Source organism: Dufourea novaeangliae, unplaced genomic scaffold, assembly GCF_001272555.1.
Source record: "Dufourea novaeangliae isolate 0120121106 unplaced genomic scaffold, ASM127255v1 scaffold57, whole genome shotgun sequence".
Lineage (NCBI taxonomy): Eukaryota > Metazoa > Arthropoda > Insecta > Hymenoptera > Halictidae > Dufourea > Dufourea novaeangliae.
Window position 1 is genome coordinate 2303261 of NW_015373937.1, and position 23995 is coordinate 2327255.

Genomic DNA, 23995 nt, shown 5'->3' on the forward strand with positions numbered 1-23995 from the left:
TTGTTACCCGCGCGCCGTGTGTAATTAGAACGCTAGCCGTCGACTTTTCTACCTGTTCCTTTGTTTTCCATTCCGTGGATGAAGGAAAGCCGAGAGGCGAAGTCGTTGAACTCGCAAAAGCTGATGAGCTCGAGAATGCGCGAAAAAGATTCCCTGTAGCGCAGGATTTCTTGAAAGTTTCACCCTGTCTGGCGTTATTGCGGTCGTTATTGTTTGATCGCGCGATAGAAACGAACGCAGAAGCTTAACAAAGGAATGTTCGGCCATTGGTGTCAGAAACTTTAAGACGTGTTTCTACGTGCCAAACGAATAAGAACATCAAGAATAACGTAGTTGCGTTAATGGTTTCGTTTCTGATTATTAAGTGCCGAGAATACGGGCAAAAAACGGCTGCCGCGACGAGTTAAATTACCTAATTAGACTACAGTTAATCCTCGTTGTGTGTTCGAAGGCTCCTCGGCACTGAACCTTAAATCTTTCATAAATTAATGACCATATACGGTTGAAATAAATATTACTGGTTTCAGAATTCTAAGTTGTATCACTATGCTAAGCTTCATTAAAAAGTCAGCGTTACATCTGGGGACGTCTCCTTGTCAGTGTCGTGGAGCCTTTGAACAATTATCGAGGATTTACTGTAAATTTCGCCAGTGGCGAAATCCAGAAGGTTTGCTTGGGAGGGGGAAGGGAAGTTGTGTAAAAGTATATAAATATGTTATTTTGAACCATCTTTTACCAGTATGAATGGCATAATACTTTTATATTTGGTAATAGTTACGTTTAAGTGATGTAGCTCCGATGATCTTGATTTCGGCACATGTTAAGGATACTATTTTGTGTAACTCCAAAGAAGTTTTAGCTATCGCTAGTTTTTATTTTATTAAAAAGTTATTAGTAGACTGCGGATTTTATGCATTTATAGCCTATAGGGCTCTGTGAAATACAATGAAAAATTAAACTTTCATCGGTTCCAACTAGGTCTCTATTTTATTCTGAACCCAATAAGACACATTTAGTATACATTTCTACCATTTCTACTGTCTTTATAAATTACTTTAAAAACTTTCATTTTGCATAAAAATCCGCAGTCTAGTTACTAGCAACCAAAATTTTCACCATATACCAGAAATATACTTTAATTTAATGTACTGAGCTTAAATTGACACTGTACTTGCAATAATAATGTTACAAATATTATGTTACAATATTTGAGCATGAAATTAATAACCTTAATGTATTATATCGAATAAAATGATGCTTAAAAATAATTTTTATTCTCATTATTATGGTACATCGTATAATATGAGTGGAATCATTGATTTTTCCTAATAATCATGTACTGTAAATTTACGAATCAGCCATTTCTACAACTTTCTTCGTTGAAATTGTTTGTTGCAATTCCACATAACCGAATTATCGATCCGATTACCAGCCGGGACTTCGTAATTAGCATTGCGGTCGCATTTTACGTACATGTGTGTATACACAACAGTAAATTTCCCTTATCGGGATGGTACTTCACGTTTCGTGTAAACTACATACACTTCCGACACTATAATTACGACATGATAACATTTATAGTAACGGGTTTCGCATAATTAATTTTCCGTCGGTTTTCATTAATTCTTCACTCGTCGTTCGCAGGAAATTTCCAATTTTGCGAAAATTAATCTAAAACTGTCACCATTCAATGATGTTACTACACAAACACGAAATCTTCTGTTTGTAGTGCAAGTTTTTATAATTTAATTCAGGAACATCTTTTTGTTTGTTTCTGTCAGTATTAGGTTGGTGAAAAGTGAATCACTGATTCCTATTCGAATCTTTAAAATGTTATAGTAACATATATTTTATATATTAAACTTAAAATTAATATAATTACGCATATCAATTAATTAACATAAAATTAATGTAATTATACAATTATTTCAATATAATTGAGTGCATTATTGAAATTTACAACTCTCCGACGATTGTTTCTGGAACATTGTCACTCCAAATCGATTCTAGCTGTTCAAAAATTTTTGTTTCATATATTTATGTTAGATAACATTTTCTATAATTCGCTAATCACTACTGCTTAGACCTTGAAGAAATTGTAAACTTGTAATAAATTAAACTAAATAAGATACGTCAAGGTACAAGGATGTTATCATTGATGCCAGTCACAGAAAATAATACTTTTACACACTATTTTTAGTTATTCAGGGGTGTCCCTAATACTCTGACCGTGTTGGAGCAAAACCATATTATGGGAACACCGTCTTATAGGGGTACCGTGTTATAGGGGCACCGTGTTGTAAGAGTACCGTGTTGTAGGAGTACAGTTTTGTAGGATACAGTTTTGTAGGGGTACCGTGTTATAGGGGCACCGTGTTGTAAGAGTACCGTGTTGTAGGGGTACAGTTTTGTAGGGTACAGTTTTGTAGGGGTACAGTTTTGTAGGGGTACCGTGTTATAGGGGCACCGTGTTGTAGGGGTACCGTTTTGTAGGGTGCAGTTTTGTAGGCGTACAGTTTTGTAGGGGTACAGTTTTGTAGGGTACAGTTTTGTAGGGGTACAGTTTTGTAGGGGTACAGTTTTGTAGGGGTACCGTGTTATAGGGGTACCGTGTTCTAAGGGTACAGTTTTGTAAGGGTACAGTTTTGTAAGGGTACAGTTTTGTAGGGGTACCGTGTTGTAAGGGTACCGTGTTGTAAGGGTACAGTTTTGTAAGGTACAGTTTTGTAAGGTACAGTTTTGTAAGGTACAGTTTTGTAAGGTACAGTTTTGTAAGGTACAGTTTTGTAAGGTACAGTTTTGTAGGGTACAGTTTTGTAGGGTACAGTTTTGTAGGGGTACCGTTTTGTAGGGATATCGTGTTATAGGGGTACCGTGTTATTGGAGTACCGTGCTACATATAACGGTACCCCTAGGTACCGTGTTATAGGAGTGTCGTGTTATGGAAACACCGTGTTATAAGTGTACCGTGTCATGAGAATGCCGTGTCACAGGAATATCGTGTTACAGGAATACCATGTTGTAGGTGGATTGCTTGTAAGCATAGACGTATTATACGTCTATGCTTGTAATACAGTGCTCGTATCCGAGGCGATGGATTCTGTTTATGCATGAAACTTTTGTCGCGATTTTGGGTCTACTGATTATTGGATATTCGTTTTTAATGCACCTCTCTTTTAGCGGGAACCAACGCGACATAATTCCCGTCCATTCCGAGCTATTGTTTTTTCACTGACGATTGTTTGGCAGTTTTTAGTACATAGTTGTTACAACTGCAAAAATTTTAACAAGCGCCTGTTGTGCTCGTTGCCAGCATCAATTCGTTGCTGTTTTATATTTACTAACGTAAATACCGAGAAACGTACCAACGAGAGCGCAGATCAAACAAGACGTTTTGGTTAATAAACGAGTTGAAACGAGCTGCTACTCCAGTTCACGGTAAAAATTGTTCGTTTCCCCTGTAACTTTATATGCCATGTGGAATAAGCAATACAAGTTCCACCATCGTCCGAAAAATCGTAAAATACAAGGACCATAATAATGGCGGCCGATTACACATTTTTCCTTTGTATGTATCGTGAAATGGCAAGGTCCAGCTAGCTTATCGACGGGCGATACAATTTCCCCGTCGCGGTCGCAACCGGGGAGTTGATTTATCGAGCACACCTGGTCAATTTAGGGCGAAAGCAAGCTAGCAGACAGAAATATTTAATGAACGGTAAATATATTAACGCATCCCTTACGCGAGGGGGTTGCGTACATACAGTGAGAGATTGAGAGTGAAAAATGAGCACAGTGGAACCTCGATTATCGGAACTAATACGGAGACAAACGTGTTCGGATAATAGAACGTCAACTATAATCAGGTGAAACTTCACATATTGTAAGCATAATGATCTAACTGAATAAAGAAAAGGACACGAAGTTTAGAATCTTTCGTCCTCTATGTTTGGTCGCACTGATCGTAACTGTTCTAATACAGTAAATCCTCGATAAGTCTTCGAAGGCTCCTTAGCACTGAGAAGAAGTCAAAAGTCCACAGTTGGCCATCATTTAAATATCGTCTTAAAGACGTCAGAAACGTTGCTACAACCAGAAATTTGTTATTATATTTCAAATTGATTTTTTTGTTTTCTTATGAATATACTCACAATTTGTTACTGTCCCGCAACACGTTTGACATTTGACATTTTGTGAAAGTAGAGTCAGGGGACAGAAGATAGGAAATAACTTATAATCTTATAATAATTATTTGTAATAATTAGCTACATGTATAAATTGTACATAATAAATTGTAAAGGTGTACTGGTAACAGTATTACCTGTTTAATATACATATACAATTTATACATGTATATAATTATTGTAACAAGTAATTATTATAAATATTATTTCCAGTGTTATACTCCTTCAAATATTTGTAAAGGATTTTATGGATGTGTAGTATAGTCAACTGTCTCCCTATTGTTGGTTTATTGTAGATACTCAACAATTGACCCTACAGAAAGAAATCTCCATTGGCCCTTCGTAGTACATATAGTGACGTGAGCCCTACGTTGGTTACGATTGTTGACCCAGTTGCAAAAACGGGTGATAATTCTAACTGTTGGCCAAACAATAGTGCATTAAAGGCCCATCAAAATGGCAACAGTAATTGCTACTAGGGTGCTGTTACTACCAGTACCGATAGATTAAAGTATCGGTCGGAATACTTCCTCATCGATCCTCGTGTAATTAACTTTTGCCAATTGTTTACGGATCGCTTGTTTCCGATTACGCGATAATGTCTCGCTGTCATTGCCGACTATTCATAACGTTCAGGAATTACGTTTATCATTGCTATTAAACGTGTCAGTTATCGGTGAATTACAGTAGAATAGATTAAAACGTCGGAATATTCCGTCTGGCGAGCGTGCCATTACGATAAGTAATTCGATGGACTGTTTAAAGTGCTGTCCTTTAAATAATTGGGTATAAAATACATTAATTGCCGTTGGTAATGCTTGCAATAATTCAATAAATTTCGATTGGGGGAACAGAAACTGGCTGTGAATCACTAGCAATTTATAGATTGAACATATATTTAGAAAGGACCTCTTGACAGAGCACACAAGATCACGTAAGTAGAGTATGTCTGGGGAGATGGAGGCTCTTATACACACTTCACAAATATTGAGACACCCGTCTGAAGAAAATATGTCCATACAGATTACCGTATTCCCTCACTATTATCGCGTGTTGTTGACCTCCAAATATTCACATAGCTGTCCCTAACATATCGTAGGGCCAGCTCAGTGATGTCCAAACTAAGCTCCAGGTCTCCCTGATCATTGATGTTAGGACAGTGTGTTATTGGCTACAGTCTCGATAGATGATGTTTTTAATTGGTTTTGCTGATCGCAGAAAAGGAACGTATCAACTGTGGACATCATTGTACCACAAAGCGCATCCACAAAGTAGGGCCTGACCAGCAATTAACGCTATAACTATCAATGATAAACGTATATCTATTCCTATCGGATCGATAAACACGACAAACTCTTGAAAATATTCAAATTTATAAGTTAATCAATTTCTTAATTTTCATGTTGCAATGAAAATTGTAAAAGATCTAAGAAAATGCATTAGGTAATATTTTAATTATTGTTACAAGAATGTAATAACCCGTCATTTTGATAACTTTGGTAGTTTCAGTGCTAAAAAAACCTGTGAAATGTACACTATTTTCGTATCAGTATTTTTCATATATTAAAATATACCCGGGAATCGTTGTGCTCAGAACTAGTCTAATCCTTGTTCCAGGGAACGTTCGTAATGTAGGGAGAGGTTGTTCGTCGGAACATGTATCTTTTTGAAATCTAGATGAAAGGTACTCCAGGTCTTTTCGTGAAAACAGAGTCGCCGGTGAACTTGTTGCATTACATTTTGTCGCCATTTGCCATGCGTACGTCTTTTACGTTGTTTCCTCGGCGTCGCTGAATTTTTTATTATTAGCCCCGTTGAATGCGTTACAGCGCGCGAGAGAAGAGTCGTTCGGAGTAATTTTCTCGATTTTTCTTTTTCCACCCTGCTGCTACGGATTGCGACTTGTATGTAACAACTTCCTCCTTGGAACATGAATTGTTTTTCGAGTTATCAGCGTCCTGTTACATACGATGTCCTTGCATTTTACTACATTTTTAGTGTAGTCTATTTTTTATATTTTGCTATACACTTTTCTTTGCGTTAGTTATACTTTTTAATAATTAGACTCCAAAGTTTATGCATTTATGTTACGCTCAATGTGTTTACGATTCAATATAGTAACAAATAAAGCTTGTTAAACAATACAAAATTTTCCTCTACGATATTTTCTTCACTTGGAACAGAGCTATCGCTCGGCCCAGTTGCTAGAATCACCACATGAAAGATATTTAAGACTCTAGACTAAGATTGTCAGCAACGTGATCGCTATTACCCACCAGTGTAGACAATAGCGATCAAAAGCGTTTTTTGTTTAATTGTTAATGATACCCAAAGTAATTATTTTGCTATTCAGTTAATATGTTCTAGTTTTAAAACAGTAACTTTTCACAAATCTTTCATCTTACATTTTGACTTCGTTACAATTTGCTTACTCAGTCAGCCAAACCTGCACGACCAGATTTTGTCCAATGTCTGTTATAAGGTTTTGTAACCAAACTGGCTACAGATTTGAAGCAGGATCTCTTATAAAAAATTTGCGCACAGATTGGCGGCAGATCTTAGGTGTGTTGCAGGATCTGCTGTAAATTTGCCTCCAATCTGCTTCACGATTTTGTCAGGCAGGCTTCGCCAGCAAAACCCAAGCAAAATGCGAAAACAGATGGCTATGGATTTGTAGAGAGACTTCGTGTCACTATCTGCAGCCAATCTGCACGCAAATTGTTATCTGGGTAAGTGACCGCCATTGGCCCCTTTTACCCTACATAAATATTTCCCGCCTAATAATAACACAAGGACGCAATAATTCGTAATAAATTTGAGAAATAACTCGAATCGATGGTAGAAATAAAAATCTGTGGTTTACCCTAGTTGAGAAACGATAGTCTATACTAGTTCGAACAACACGAGACTAGACATTTTGGGATGCTACGAACCGTCGAACGGCGCACGCGCCCACGAAACAAATCGAAGGCTTTTCATCCCGCGTAGATGGGTGGTTGGATCTTGTGGTAGACTTTAGCCTGGGAAACCAGAGCCCGAGAGGCACCTGAGAGAGATAGAGAGAGACACTTTTAATGACCCTTCCAAAGTACGCGGACACGGGACGTAGTCCGCCATCTCCTTGGCTATTTCGTTCCAACACTGGCCAAAGGTACCCGGGTTGCTCTGCAACTAGTAGCCGCGGGTATTCCCGGTGGCAACGTCAGCACACTTTGTCACCTGGTTAAGGGATCGTTTTTGTGCGCTGCCACGTCTGCCTCTACGCGACAGAATACAGAAATTCATGGAGCAGCTTGCAATCTACGCGAGTTCGTACATATTCTGTGGGGCCCCCGAAATTGTTGGACCGCCTAGAATTTGTATTTATCTGACGCGACAGTAAAGGTACTACTGAACGAAAATTGAACTTTTTACGCAAGTTGATTGCTTGTGTTTCTATAATAATTTCTATTACATTGTTTGATATATAAAAAATCTCGTAATAGGCGTTTCTAATAGGTATTTATGAGCTGAATACGAATCTGCTAAACTGTTTTTATTCAACGTGTACAATGTTTGAAAAAATTAATTTAAAGAAATTGCAAGACTAGCAATTTCACCAATCAAAGCATATTCGAAGGAAGCCCCTTTTTGCATGTATTTATATAGTTCAAAATAATTGTTATATGTTAATTTCGTTTCTTTAACACACGTGTCCCTGTGGCCGAGTCATCGGGGACCCACTAAACCGCAGTCATCGAACTATTTACACAATAACGAAATTAATATTTCGATATGTCGCCATGAGTCACAATTGACTCAGTCGCCGGCCTCGGCGGTCCGTGCTCTGAAGGTTAAATGAAAAGAATATGCTGCTGTTATGTTTGCTTAAGACACCTAAAAAAAAGTTTCCAGAACTGTTGAATAATAATACTATTCAGATTTTATTTGTGTCACTCGCCACTCCATAGTGTTTTACGCGCTTAAAAAAATGGAACAGTGTCGTTCTAAGGGTTAACAGTCATGTCCTAGCAGAAGTTAAACTTTCCAACCATGAAACTCTCGATATATTCACCCTTAAACTGTAAATAGATCGCTCTGTATAAAGCACGTTTCACGACTGCGAGATACAGGTAATCTTGTAACCGAGGTCACAAGGATCTCTCGATTCTGGATCGAAACGAAGTTACTTCTAAAGTGTCAGGATCACGGAATACGTACCAAAGAAGAACTTTCGGGATGGGTGACCCTTAAAAAGGATCGTACGATGTTTGAATATTCCGCGATACTTGTCCGTCGGGTTACCATATTGAAGTCTGAAAAGTACCATTCTATTTTGAATACTCTCTTGTCGGGGACACATTACGTCTATGAGTGAATAACACTCAAAATGTAATGTTCTTTCATCGACGGTTTTATTGAATCGTTAATAACCAAATGATACTGCATATCATTACATAATAAACAAGGCGACATAACTTTTTGTAACAGTTTTTATACGTGCAATCTACGTGCAATTTACTATGTAATTTTTTCGCGTTTATGACTGCAATAGCTCTTTAATTTTCGGTTTTGTATAGTAAAGGTTCTTATACGATAAGAAAGAGAACAATAGTTTCGTTTTCGAAGTCTACACTTTTTTTTAATAATGTTCAAGTAACGTGTATAAAAAACTTGAATATACGAGAATATAATTTGTTACATAGTACATTATTTAAAATGTATGTTTAATCTTAACATACATAAAATACATAGAAATGTTCGAATTAAAGAATTTATAGAAAATGGACATCTAAGAGATACACATTATCCTCTAATTGTTTTGAGTAGTGTGTAGTGACAACAAGAGGGAAATTTACTGCTACAAAATGATGGATTTCAAATTTTCCAACGTCCGTCATACAGCGTAAAAATCACTTAAAAATGAAAGGGGCAATAGACGTGAACCTAAATGGTCATTCTGAAGAGTTCGTGCCAACGGGTCGGGGAATAAAGTAATACGACAGGTTTGGTATAGTTCCAGCGGAACCACGTGTTGCAGTTTGGCACATTTGCGTGAGGGCCGACGAACTACGAAACGTAAAGATACATATATACTATACGGCTCCGGTGGATATAACTGAGATATCAAACCTGGCAGTGATAACTGGTAAAAAGTTTCGAGTGGAAGAACGCGAATAAGAAGAATAACGTGTTTGTGCTATTGGGATGTTTTTACCTATGTCTCTGCCTAGATCTTCACCTAGGAGCCTATCTAGATTCCATTCTAGGTTTCTACCTAGATCCCTACCTAGAATCCTACCTAGGTCTCGACGTAGATCTCTACGTAGGTTTTTATCAGGTCTCTACCTAGACCTCTGTCTAGGTCTCGACCAATAGTTCCTAAGCATTCTGTGTTTGATGTTGCTTGATAGAATTTGTTGAGTTTAAAAAAATAATCCTTCACAGACCAATATTAATAATAATTCGATAAGGCACACATATCTGATCCCAAGGTTTGAAACATTCTGTGTCCTTTTCTGGTAGTCGTTGATCCCCGATGAAATTTTTCTGTGGGTAAGAGACCATTCTTTCGAGGTGAATGGCATTCCGGTTAGCAGAACGCTTCGTAAATCCTTCGATTTTCCTTGCAAAGCCCTTCGGAACTCGATGCGGCACAGTTCGGCGCAGCTTCGGCAGATAACGGGAATCTTTCTGGGTCGATTTTCTTGACGCGTTGTGGAAATTTTTCTTGCATTTTCCTTGTACAAGAACCCCGCGATTCGTATCACGTTCCGTCGTTCTTCATTTCCTGATATATTTCTTCGGGTTGCTTCAACTTTAACGAACAGTGTCCTAGTATTTTGTAGTTGCAATGTAGTTTTAGCATAATGTATTTTCTGGCTTTGTGGTCGATTAAAATTGTATAGGTTGTCGACAAGCAATAATAAAAATTATTAATGGAACATGTACTTATAATTCTCTTGGAAATGAATATTAATATTGGTGGAAAATAGTGAATAACTTATTGATAGTAACAGTAATGGTCCCCGTATTTAAGGTGATATTGTTTTATTTTATCGGTGAGTAATTCAAGTTTATTATATTTAATATTTTATTTTATTAATTATAAATTCTTCTTTGTTTAATTATTTTATAATGTATTTCCGTATATCTTAACCTAAATTGTTGCAAAATCAATGTTTCTGTTTCGGTGCTAGTAATATTGTTACAGTGCTCAGTGTTGGCAACTTGTTTCCCTGAACAATATTCATTACAACTTCACATGGACGGTATACGGAAAAGCTGAAACGAAAAATTAAATTGAAAAATCTTGTAATTGGAACGGAAAGTTTGAAGCGCACACTGGTTCAGCGTGTTTCACATTCACCATTGGTGAATATGTGATCTCTCTCCTCCGAGGAACACTGCAACTTTTTTAATTCCGACGCCATTTTACCGACTCTCTCTCGCGAACGTGCGTATTTACGAGCTTTTTCCATTATTAAAAATTTTTAACTCGCGACCCGATGAGCGTAGCCGCAGCTTGTCTTTCCTCGGGTTCTTCAAACCGAAGTGACTTCGAGCTGCATGTGCACTACGGATTCCAATACGATGAATCGGAATAATGTGTTTTTTAAACAAAAGAATACAATTTTTCAATTATTTTATATAGGAGGGCCACTCAACTGCGATCCTCCCAAAATGTATCACTTTTTACGACTGTTTAAAAGCTTTTTCGTGAATATATTATAGCATCACTGGCGCAGGTGATTGCAGACGAAATATCCATTTGAAATAAAAAATTCAAAAAAATTCTCAATTAACATCAGTGTCACTGTCGCCCGTACGTATTATAATAAATTAAAAAGTAACGAAGTGGCGTATGTTCGAACGTGAATTATCGATATTAGCTCATTTTTTAAACCGTTTTACAATGTAAAAATGAACTTTTTAATAAAAAAAATGCGATCGTGATACTTGTCAGGACCACTGATATGTAAAATAACCTGTACAAATTTTAGACCGATTGGTTGAACAATTTTTTTTCCTACGTCACATAGTTGCCCTCTTTCCCGAAAAGCTGGCCAAAATTCATAACGTTATTGTGATTTGTATAAAAATCGATACTCTCTTGGTTTCGGGGTTGCTGAATTCGAATATCCTGTAAAATATTCAAAATTCACAGAATTTTATTTCAAAATTCAGGATTTCTACGTTTAGCAGGTTATGTATCTAGTTCAAATATATCCTTGAAAATAGTAATAAACAAAGTAAGAATTATAAATGTTGTTTGAAATAAAAAAATGCTAATTCACTTATTCCATGCGTAACGACGAGTATACAGTATACAGGGTGGTCCACGCAATTGTTTCAAGTTATAATTCCGTTATTTAAGAAAGATAAAATGTGTATATTGAAGAAGATGCTCAAACGCTTTTCCATTATATTATAAACATTTCTGATAACGTTTTTTTATTGTTTTCATATCATTGTTTAAATTATCTACGTTATTTTTTTTTATTTACGTTTACTACATAGCCATGAAGCGTTTGAGCATCTTCTTCAATAAAGACATTTTTTGAAAATATCTCGAGAACTAATAATTTTTTGGAATTATTTGAGAATTTACTGAGAAAATTTTTCCGAAAATTCTTAAATACATATATTTTTAAAAAACATCAAAAAATCGATTTTTCCAAAGTTTCACTATTTTCTGACACTTTTTAATCTGAAAATTATTAGTGTAGATTTTCATTTAACCTGATTTATTTTGTTCTTGTCAGCAAGCAATTAATTTCTTTATACTTGGTGAGAATTCCACAATTTGTGGACGGGATAAATTGCTCTGTATATTTCTAGAAATTTTGAATCCCATCTCTGCTTTCTAAAGACCGGCCGAGCGGAAAGAACCTTTTCAGATTCTGACAGCGCTTTCAGTATAGTCAGCTCGATGGGAGGCACGATAAGCAACGATTTACAGAGGACGATAAACCGTGGCCAGCTTACGATGGTCCAGACCGTTGCAACCTCTTTTTCACTCTTTCAGAAAGCTCTTTGATAATGGTTATCGTACTGGGATAGTGTACTTAGGTACGTTCTTGGGATCAAGAGAACGTGTTATTATAGAGAAAGAACAAATTCCTCAAAGGCATCCCGTAGTAGATTTATTAGCCTCAATCGTAAATAATTTCTAGTCTTTTTTTTTCAAATTTAATCCTTCCTAAGGCAATTTATAATTGAAGCTAATAGATTATATAGGTTGCTCCACGGTAAATGTTTCTTAAATTATCGCCACAATTTTGGACTTCGTGAAAATATGACAAAGAAAAAATTCATGTTGTATCAGTGGTTGAATTTATGGGGATGAATGAAACAATTTTTTTCTCAGTTTTTTTTTACAGTCGCTTAAAATAATGGGTACCAAACTATCTGTAACCACGACCCTTTTTGGACGAGATTTTTGCACGGGCCTCCCAGAGAATAGAAACGTGGTCCATTGATGGGAACACTTAGGAGACCATTATCTCCACGATAATAATTAACTTCTCGTTCACGTTTCCTTGCGACCAGGTTCGACGCGGTTCATCCTGGAACTATCTCAATGACACTTTGTTTATCGAGTTTCCCTCTGTTCGAACGACAATAGTCCGTTGTGAAATGGTGCACGCTCGTTGAACGAGGCATTCTAAACTGCACCGTTGCAAAAAAAGGGATAACCTGAAAACGTCCAAAAATGGAAATGAAGGGGAGATAAAAATAATTTATTATCTTACTGGCACTGTAACAAATGGACATCAGAGAAATTCAGAATTCTGTGTTTATCTGATTGCAACTTTTGCCGAGAGAGGATGGTATTTTATTTGTTTACCGAGCACTGATGCTTCATGCCACGGTACGTTTCTGTTTCTCGTATATTTATGTTTTGAAACACCGGAGATAGCATTCTCGAAACGTTGTATATGTTAATTGAAATAACAAATGTTTGTGTTCCTTGTATTCTTGTTGGTAGTTTTAAAGTCTTTTCCTTAGACGATAGAGTATAATTTATGGTGATGTACTGGATTGAATTATGAATAGTCGGCGGATGTTTATGAAAATTTACAGTTGTGGACGCTAATTTATGAATATTCAAACTACACAGAAAATTAATTCTTGTGCTAGCTGTTTCATTGTAACATAATAACTACTGAAAGAATGGGCTAAGAAGGGCTAAGTCTAAATTGTTTTATTCCTGTAAAACCTTGCGAACCTGGATATCTGATAGCTGCAAGGACCTGTTCCCCCCCCCCCCTGAAAAAAATTCTAGTTACACCAATGGGAACGGCTATGATCAAATGTCACCTTTTCATTAAAAAAAAAAAAATGAAATAATACTTGAAATCGAACAACGAACATGGGAATAATGATGAAAATTTGTATTCGTTATTCGAATAACACTACTATCGAGCTAACACGTAGGGCTATATACAGCCGCGAGCACTGGTTCGTCGAAAATTTTCCTTTTCAAATCGTTAGTCTGGGAGCGCGGGAATTCGTGCATTTTCACTTGCTCCTGTTCCCCGTAGAAGGTAACGATTTTAATCTCGCGGAATTACCCGATTAAATTCGTCCGCGGAATTACCGTCGCCGCGGTGGTTCGAAGACACACCGGGAGTCACGAATATTATTCCTACGGTTAAACGGACATTTGTTTCCTGATTAGCTGGAACGACCCAATTTCGCAACATAAATGAGAACACGGCGTTTGTCTTCGCGCCCCGACTGTGTAACGAGATGATACCTGTGTCCAGTTTCATGGTTCAACGTCTACTAACCAAGCGGCTCGACGCGGTATTCCCATGTACTCGGGAGCCATACTCGGTACGGCGTATACACGGTTCGAGGAAGCTATTCTGATTACCTGACAAGCCATTTACCTGTATATTTCACGTGCCGTTGTTCCATCGGTTCTACACTAGAAGTCGCTTATTATGGAATCCGTCGAAGCGGAGAATGAATTAACGCATGCGCTTTCGGAGTCTTGATGAATGTTTATTGGGATGATTTTTTGAAGTGAAACTTGTTTAGCCGCGGTAGCGTAAGTGTGCTCGGCCGCGTGATATAATTATTGAAGGTCATTGAAGGTCACGGAGAAAAGGATGGTTCCGTTAAAAAAATTGAAGTTGACCTTGATATTTCTAAAAAAAAAATTACATAAAAACTAAATTTTTTGTGAGCCCCATTGAACTATTCAACTTTGTCCTTAAGACATTTTACGGCACACGGCTCTTTTAGACCCTTACTGCGCCTCCCATATACTTATACAATATTTTATTTGTAAACTTGACACATATTTTATACGCGTATGTAATATGATATTTTTGTAAGTTTATTGACTTTATTATACTTTATTATAGTAAAAAAACTAGTTGTGTAATAAATAATAAGATATGTGTATAGTAAATGTAAATTCACAATTTGGACGTAGATTTATAAACATGAAAATTGGATAGTTTATTTCCTCTGCTGGATGTCTTATTATATGAAAAATTACATGTTATATAAACTGTACTTCTTGCGTCTATATTAATTAGAAATTTCACTTTGTTTTCAGGTGAGTAACAGTTGGTTTTTTTAATGGTTCTTCCTGTTCACCAAGTAAGTTGACACCTCGTGAGATTACGTACTGTCAGCAAATTTAACTGTGAGTAAATTACATAATTTTCTTTTCAAGCAATTGGAGTGGAAATGTATTAATATCGTATTTTTACTTACAATGAAAATTGGTTAGAACCACCAAGAGGAGACGACATTTGTCAATCTTTGTGGTAATTTATATTTCTGTGGGCGAATTTGCAAAAGACAGGCACCAAACGGAATTCATGCGTCCTATTGTAGATTACAATCTGTTACAGGTAAAATAGGAACTGTGTTAAAAATAATTCACTTTGGATAGTATATATTTCGTTCCATAAAAGCCACAAGTGTTTTTCCATTAATGACCTCAATTGTTTGCCAGGTGTCCACTCGTTCAAGAAGAAGTATTATTTTATCATAAACATTGCAATTTCCATGTTTAATCAATTAAAAATGGCGAAATAGTTTTTACTTTTTATTCTTTATTCGAAACTCTTTATCTAGGTAATGAATTTGTCCATTTCTGTTAGGAAGGTATACTACCGGACAAATGTTTTTGGATAAATATTTTCTGCTGTAGTATTTGAGTTAGGGATACCATTGATGTTACACTAAGTAACCAACGCCTGTCTCGCCTAATTGTTGTTTTCTTAGGTCGACCACACTTCGATGTGTTGTCCAAGTGACCTCGTTGAACAAATTGTTTTTCGTACTGAATACACCGTCTATTTCGGGATTTTCACACGTCGAGAAACTATGGACATTGACACTCCATTTAAGTCGTTTATAATTTTTTTAGCTAGCTGTTTGTATGTATTTCGTGCATTCTGTCGCTGTCAGATTAATAGTATGACCAAGTTTATGTTCGACGCCAAGGGTTTTGCAAAATATAGATTCGATTTTCATTTTATTAGCATTCAAGCTTGTTACAGTGACTCGAAGTTCATCACTCAGTTTAACCCTTTAACGCCCAATGTTGCACCGGTGCAAAATTGATTCTAAAAATTCGTCAAATTCTGTTGCTGATTAATATCTAATTTTCGTCAGCAAGGATCCGTAATTTCACCGATGTAAAGTATATTTCCACGTCTTTAGTCGAGAAATTCAAGTATTCCCTCCAAAAATAAATAAAAAATGAAACAAATGAAAAAAAATTACGTCTGTTAAATACCGATATTTTCTGCTCCAAAATAACAAAATACAACACACATATTAGTCTCACAAATTTGAAATAACAGTTTAAAGGTTTGAGCGTTAAAGGATTAACTTATTCCGTAGATCCCAAATAAAATAAATTTTTTTTACAAATTCTTGCTTTCGTTACTCGATGAAAAGTCATTTATTTAATAAGTCATACCCACCATTAAAATATATTATGATACGATAGGAATCCGTGCACTCTGAACGCGAAGTTACCCTCAAAAAAGCTAAAGGCGATATTCTTTTGGCCCGATACTGTGCCTATCCCAGACTCAATTGCAACAAACTGAAAAAAAAAAATAAACAAGAAATACTAGAATAACAGACGTGCAACATAGACACAGGAGTGCCTTCGTTTACCGGCAACAAATCCTTTTTTAATCACAACCCGGGAACGTCAACGCACGCAAGTCGTCCAATCTGCGTGGCATCAGGGCCGTTCGGAAACAAACGTCACCCGTGGGTCACGTTTCGAGCGGAACACAGCCGCCGTATAAACGATTAGAACTCCGGCCACCGTGCGCAACTTTGTTCCTTCGTACAGTATACGGCGAACGATGTGCTTATCGCGTATGGCCATTACGCGCGAACGAATTACAAGCGTGGCACACGGGTGGGTGTGGGGAGGGAGAAGTTTGAGGGTGCATAACTGAAGGGTGGCTTCGTAGATCCCCTTCGAGATCGAGAACGTGTGGTCGGGACGGACAAGATGGAAAGAAATCGTTTTCTATAGGGTTCGCTCCGTTCCTCTTCAAGGTGATCGAAGAGAAAGGGTCGTGGAGTTTTGGGGTGGTCTCGGCGGAGAGGATATATTGGGTTGTTCGGTGAGTTCGTGGGGTTTCGAGGCCAGTGTCTTCATTATGTTTTTATTGGGGGAAGGAAAAATTGTTTGATCTGGCGAACGGATAAGTTTTCTAGCGTATGTTTTGAATGTATTAAGTGTGTGTAAAGATTCTGATGGGTTTCATTCTAGAAGAGTAGACCAGTAATTTTAACCCTTCGAAGACAGTGTGGGTCATTGATGATCCAAGTGAAATTCTACTTTTTTTGCGGACTTTCCTCCGAATTTTTATTTTTAACGAAGATAGTTTTAAACATTTGCATAATGTAGTAGAGACTTTGATAAGTATCCCAGATTTTTTCTTAGGGGGGTAAAATGTAATTTGTTCACTTACCTACGGGGGTAAAATGTAATTTAATAATATATCAAAGCAACTCCACCCCGTTATATGTATGGGAAAAAGTTGTTCAAAATGTCGAGTTTTACAACATATCCAAAAATCATTCAAATCGGAAGGTAGGTAGCTTTTCTACAGTTTCACAAAAAAAAAACACTGACCTTCAAATAACATTGAAGGTAACGTCAAGCAGAAGGTCTGTGTCTATTACCATATTTGCCCCACTGAACCAGAACGATTTTCCTTCTTTGATATTTTCCCTATCTTCGATTCTAACCGAGATATTAAAGTGTTCTGTTTCTCGTCATTCACCCTGTATAAATCGGGGTGAAAAAACAAAGAGAAAAAACGTCCATCGCAGTCGGAACGTGTCCCGGCGTGAAATGTCGCGACAGAAGAGCGGAATTTTATCGGCGAGTTTGCAGCCTCTTGTTGCCACCTGTAATTAACTATTAGATCCAGACCTCGCGGTGCGCGCCGCTGCGTTTGCACGCGATCTAATCGGATCAGATTGCGTCCTGTTAAAAGCGCAACAGCCCTCTGTCACACAGATATCGGTCGCTTGTCGTTTCGAGCGGTCCGTAACGACGAGTTGCGTCGTAACATTAGTGTTGTTTCACCGATACACAGGCTTTAAATACTTTCTTAGATTACAATTTTCAGCCATCGACTCCTGAAAGGGAACCCCTTGCCTTATAACATCGAGTCAGACTCGTGGTCACGATATCAAAATGTATTCAACAAACAGAAATATTATTCGTTTTCCTCGAGTCAAAGTGAAATACCAGTTTGCTGATATTAATCTTTAACTTTTAGGGTAAATGTACAATTGCAATAAGTATACGAATTCCTTTTGTTTCTGGGGAATTATTGGTGAAAATCATAGGGCAAGGGGTTAACCTGCAGTTCTTTACGAGCGTTTATCGAGAATTTACGGTATTTCATTTCAACGCGACGCGAAGAGAGAGCTCAAGGTATCACGGTAGTCGCCAACTAACTTTCTAATATGCGACGGGTTACCCATGTCCTGACCAAACGACGATGGATCTCAAGGATTTGACTACCATGGGTACTTTTACTGATGATAGTCATTTTTGCTACCCACGAATACCTAATAACACTGTTCCACACGTAAAACCCTCATAACCTTCAAAAGGCGTTTCTGACAGATGGTTATGAGCTGAATACGAATCTACAGACCATTTTTTCTCACCATGTACAGTTTAAAAAAGAATTAATGTAGAAAATATTGAAAATGTTCAACTTTGGAGATGTGTTGTGCCTTTACAGTAATAGTTATTCAAGTGCTTTTGACACGAATGATTCCCTGGACTCTCTCGAATAAAATGCTGTAAATTGTTATATTATAGACCTCTAAATATCTTTAAATAATGATCAAAGTGAAAAAGATATTATTCAATTTATTTAAAAAAATTAACGTTCCGTGTGTCGTTTCATCGAGTTCCCCGTGACACGCTTAACAGCCGACTGTGGCGTGCGTTTCGTTTGGACATTGATGGAACAGTTTCGCCAGTCGAACATGACGTAACATGGTTCCGAGAATGTTGTGTACACGCTCGACAGGTAATGGCGAACCGTTGCGAATTCACTTTGCCGTGAGTTACTCGGGTGGAAGGAAAATAATGTGTATTAGCTGATACTTCATTAAATTACGTAAGTGTTGACGGAGGTAACAGAAGTGACGTGGGACTATGTGCAAAGATTGATTCTGTCAATGTTAAGACAACCTGATCTGGATCTGACAATTATGTACGAAGCATACAAGGTCTGTCCCAAAGATAAATGAACTTTTTAAAAATAACAAAACACAGGCAACCTTCGGGAAAAATGTTTTATTTTATTAAAAATATATTCCTTCTGCAACTCCACGGCGATTTGCTCGGTCAAGTAATCTATCAAATAACTGCTCTGTGTTCTTTCGTTAAATTCTATTACCTCGGAAATGAAGCCTCGGATGAAAAAATTGTATGTATACTTTTGATGCATTTTTGCATAAGGAATCACCTCCTTGCCCGCTTGTATCATCCTTTCGGCCGTGCTTTGTATAATATAACATTTTATAAAATGGTTGGACAAAAGGTACTTTCTACAGTAAATTCTCGATGAGTGTTCGACGGCTTCTCGTCACTAAAACGTAAATATTTCATAAACTAATAGCTATATGCGGCTGAAAAGAATATTATTGGCTTCATAATTCCAAGCTCTATTACTGTGATAAACCTCATTAAAAAGCCAGCGTTACACCTAGGGATTTCTCCTTGTCAGTGTCGAGGAGCCTTCGAACACTCATCCAGGATTTACTGCAGTCTGACTCTAAAGCGCAGAAGAAACTATAAGGACAGTTAATTGGATGGAGGTCCGACAAATTCGTAAATTTTGTATTACTCTCTGTCATGCGTCTCTCACAGAAGATATTCCGGCAAGGTCAACCTTATTTCCGGTATCCACGTTCCAAAATTACGTAGTTCTCGCTTCGTACAACTGTTCACCGCTGTAATATCTTATTCAGGGAGATCGATCGACGGATTACTTATCTGGATATCAGAACACTTTTTTCTTTACTCTCGAGAACACGCTATTACAAGACGCCCGATCGTTATCCGGGGAAAATTGTGACGGCGACGGACGACAATGGGGTGAATTTTGTCACGTTGGCTCCGTGTGTCGAATTAAAATATGCATGTGTATACAGGGTGCTCTGAATCGGTGATGGAAAAAAAATGTTGTAAAGTAAATACAGTGGGCATCAAAAGTATTCGTACAACTCTTTAAAACGCAACAACTTTTTTAAAATTGGTCCAAATGACTTAAGTTCTTTTGTGACATTACGGACATTAGTTTAGTAAATGATGTGTAAAAAAATTGAAAAAGTTGCAATGGGTCGGAATTGGGAAGAAAATAGTAAAGTATCTCCGAAACTATCGACGATATTATAAAATGTCTCAGACAAAAGTTCTATGGTATCAGGGGACACACTTTCTGATGTGAGTAACTTTTATATGTATATGTGGACGCGTAGGAATCGTATGATGGTCCTTTGTTTTTTAATCGGTGTCGTATATTTTTTAATGCACTACTAGATGCTACTCGTTATTCTCTACATAAAGTACTAAGTCACTTATGGCGAATTACCGCATTATAAAATATACGATTTCATTTAAAAAAACAAAGTTGACCTTCACAAGATCTCTACGTGTTCACATAGAAGAAATTTACATCAGAAAGTGTTCCCCGTGATACCATGTTACTTTCGCCTGAAACATCTTTTAATACCATCAACAATTTCGAAACTATTCGACTGAATCGATTTAAATGAGGCACCCTGTATAATGGTGTATCTGGAACATCTGAATGAAAAACGTAACCACATGTAGATTACAACAGTTTAGTTGCAACTCATGGTTCCTTGGAGACTTTTTATCCTCACGACAAATAGAACACGACGCAATAAAAAAATATTCTGACCTTGAATTTCAAGATCAAGGTCAATTTTGCGATAATTTTCTCTTACAAATTTCTACCGATCTAGAGGTGTAGAATAACGCTGTGGTAGCCGTGACCTACAATTTTTAAACGCCCTGTAAACAGCCAGATTTCGTGTTCTGGGTCAGGTTCGCCACCGTTCTCCATTTCTCAAGCCTGTACGCGCGCGTTCTCCTGAAATTTTCAGTTTCCAAATCACGCGAGCGAGCACATTGTTGCGGCTTAATGGGTGACTGCGGCCAGGAGTTGGAAATACCGGAAGTAGTGTATAATTTTCCGCGAGTTTCCGCCGGGCGCGTCGAGTGGCGGGCTGCGCCAAATAATTCAGCTGCGCCTTAACGTGCAATTTGTCTTCCATTGTGCGCGAACCTCTCCTGTCGTGTGACTTTGCGTTTAATAATCTCCTAAACGCGGCCAGGTAAGCACTCGCGAGCCACGGTAACGTCTGCTCGTTCAATTAGCGTTGAATTATTAACACGAGTACTGTTTCAGTTTTTGCCCAACGGACCGACCCGCTCGCAATTAGCCGGGACGAGATTTTTTTCGTATTTTCGACGGTTTTGTCAGATTCTTTGCGACTAATTGTACAGGGTCCAGCGATATTGTATTTCTTTACCTTTTGGACTCGAGTTGTTTTGTCGATACCCTTTTTGTCTCGTAGTTTAGAGCGGATCGAGAGTCTGAAACGTCGTCAAACTGTTTGGAGTTTCAAATGTCATCAGATTCTTTAGAAGCGATCTTCAGTTTCGATCAGGTCGCCTTGATAAAATTCGGCTTGAACTGTTTAAACTCCGATGTTTTCGATCAGACGTGTTTGTGGCGTCGCGTAGTAGCGGCTAGAGCATCTTGACTGTCTAAATTGTTTATTGCCGTGAAACCTTGGGAACTTGGATATCTGGACAGCTGCAACCCGTATGCGCCTAGATAGTAACAAGTGCCTTTCATTAATTTTTTACAAAGACTGATTCCTGGAATCTAGGGACAATTTGTGAAGATAAGGAAGAAAACTTCCTTAGTCATTTTCTTTCTTGCTTGGATGTGATACACCTAACCAGCGAATCGATCAAGTAGCCCTAACGGAACATCGATAATTTTGTTGGCATTTAGCCAAGAGCAAATATTCTCCTTTCTTTGCACTGTTTCTCACCGTCATATCCCGATGGAATCGTTAGTCGAAAATCAATCATCGTATAGTCACCTTCTCTACAGATAGATCATGTCATTTCCTTTACTCTCCGTTGCTAAATCTATCTCGTTAATAAATAGTTATTGTTCATCAAGTATTCGTTCTACTGTGATAATTATTTACACAAAGTTAAGTAAGCCTGTGAGGTCATGAAGTTCTAAGTCAATCGTGCGAAAGACTTGTGACGCAACAGTTTTTGTTAGGTTTTCTTGCAGACCCACCATTATACAAAATTCGCTACATGTCGTAGACAAGGTCAAATAGGACGTGTGTTCATACGAACTTTTTTCATTGTTTCCAAGTGCTTCAATCTCTGAAGTGGGCGCTACACATAATGTGTGCCAAGCTGGAAACATGGAAGATCATCGAACACACGGGGTCCTGAAACTGCTCCTGTCACCGTGTCTCGCGCCTTTGGATACCGTTTTAGTGGAAAAACTTTACTGCTTCAGTGATACTTGAAGTTTTATTTATAGCACGAAAAGTTTCCCGCTACCTTGCAACAGCTGCGACCAGCATTGAAGCTCAAAAGAATGTAAAATAAAAGCGTAATCGGCTTACTCTTGACGGTTGAGCGTCTATCTCGAGCGGTATTAAAAACCATTTCCCGCACGAATGTATTCCAACTGACTTTATCGGGAGTTTTTACGACCGCGGTGGGACAAGGGACTGAGAAATTTCACTCTTCTTCTGTACTGTTGGGTTAGGTAAAAGAGCATCTGCGGATTGGACGTCGTTGTTGGACACTATTGTTTACTTACTTCTCACACTTTAACAGTCATTGTTTGTTTGTAGAATAGTTGTTAAGAAAATCTCAAAGTAGATAGACTGTATAGTGTTTTGACAGAAGATGATTATGACGATGTTTTTGTAAGTACACGGGTCGAGAGAATTAGGGGATTGCTAGTGTGGGCGGATCTGCTGCACCCACCAAACGAAAGAAACAAAACAAGTGCTATTAGCTTCCTAAATTAATATCTTTTTGATACAATACTAACACTATTAACACCTATATCTCATCTAACGAGTCGAGTCAGTAATTATAAACAAAGGGAGGTGATGACCATTTAGGTGGAAATATTCGAACTGTAATATTGATGTTGTGCTCTTGCCTACTGTTTGTAAACATTTCGGTCTGTACACCCACGAGCAAACTCGGCTTCCACTAGGGGAAAAAGTAACGTAGGGAAAAGGCCTCCTATCACTTAGTAAATTTATTTTAAGTACTGAAATGAATGTTAAATTGAATGATAATTTGGCATAAATTTTAATAATTCCCCATACCAAGTGGTAGGAAGCCTTTTCTCTACGTCACTTTTTCCCCTATGGAAGCTGAGTTTGCTCGCAAGTGTGCATTTGAACACATCTAATGATATCTACTGATCACGATTCGTGGTTCACCCTGTATACTATATGTATGTGTATAAATTTCTGGTGAAAAACGATCTTCTGACGGGCTGACCTCACAAACGATTCCATGTCGAGCCAAAGCTTTGTGTCACTTTGCAATTTGCCGCGACGGTGGTTCTGCGTGCGAACGATGTCACTTGCGCGGCCTAATTCGCGACGACATTATACCGTTCCACGGGAATTTCTGAGCATTCCCCCGAGTGGGCTGCATTAATGCGTTCTCGAGAGTTAAGATGCTCTTCAAAGCCTGACTTCTGCTTTGTTCCCGGCAATAGGGGAGGGGAGGCGAAGTGCTCGCCGAAATTATTTGCCAGAGTATGGCGACTTTCCGCGCTCATTGAAAATCGTCGAGCCGTCAGCTTTGTGTACACACCCGCTCGTAAGTACAATATTAGGACAATTACTGAATATGCAGTAAATGTTAAAAGGTATCAAGAAATTGCTGATAGTTTGAAAGAAATATTTTTTAGTAATGCTCGATGGACAATGTTTATGGTATTGTGGAGTGATAAACGTGGTCTAAAATATACAGGGTGGTCCATTCGAACATTTACACGCAATTTGCTCTTGAATTATTCGTTATTCCAAAAAATGTTTCAAATAGAACTCACTTTGTTTCGAGGAGGATATCTTGTGATAGTCACAAATCTTATCTAGGCGGACGTGCCTTCAAGATTTCCAGGTGTTCTTCGATTTTTTAATCTGGATCTATATGTTTTCGTTTGGGTAGACGTATATTCCGTGTCAAATTTATT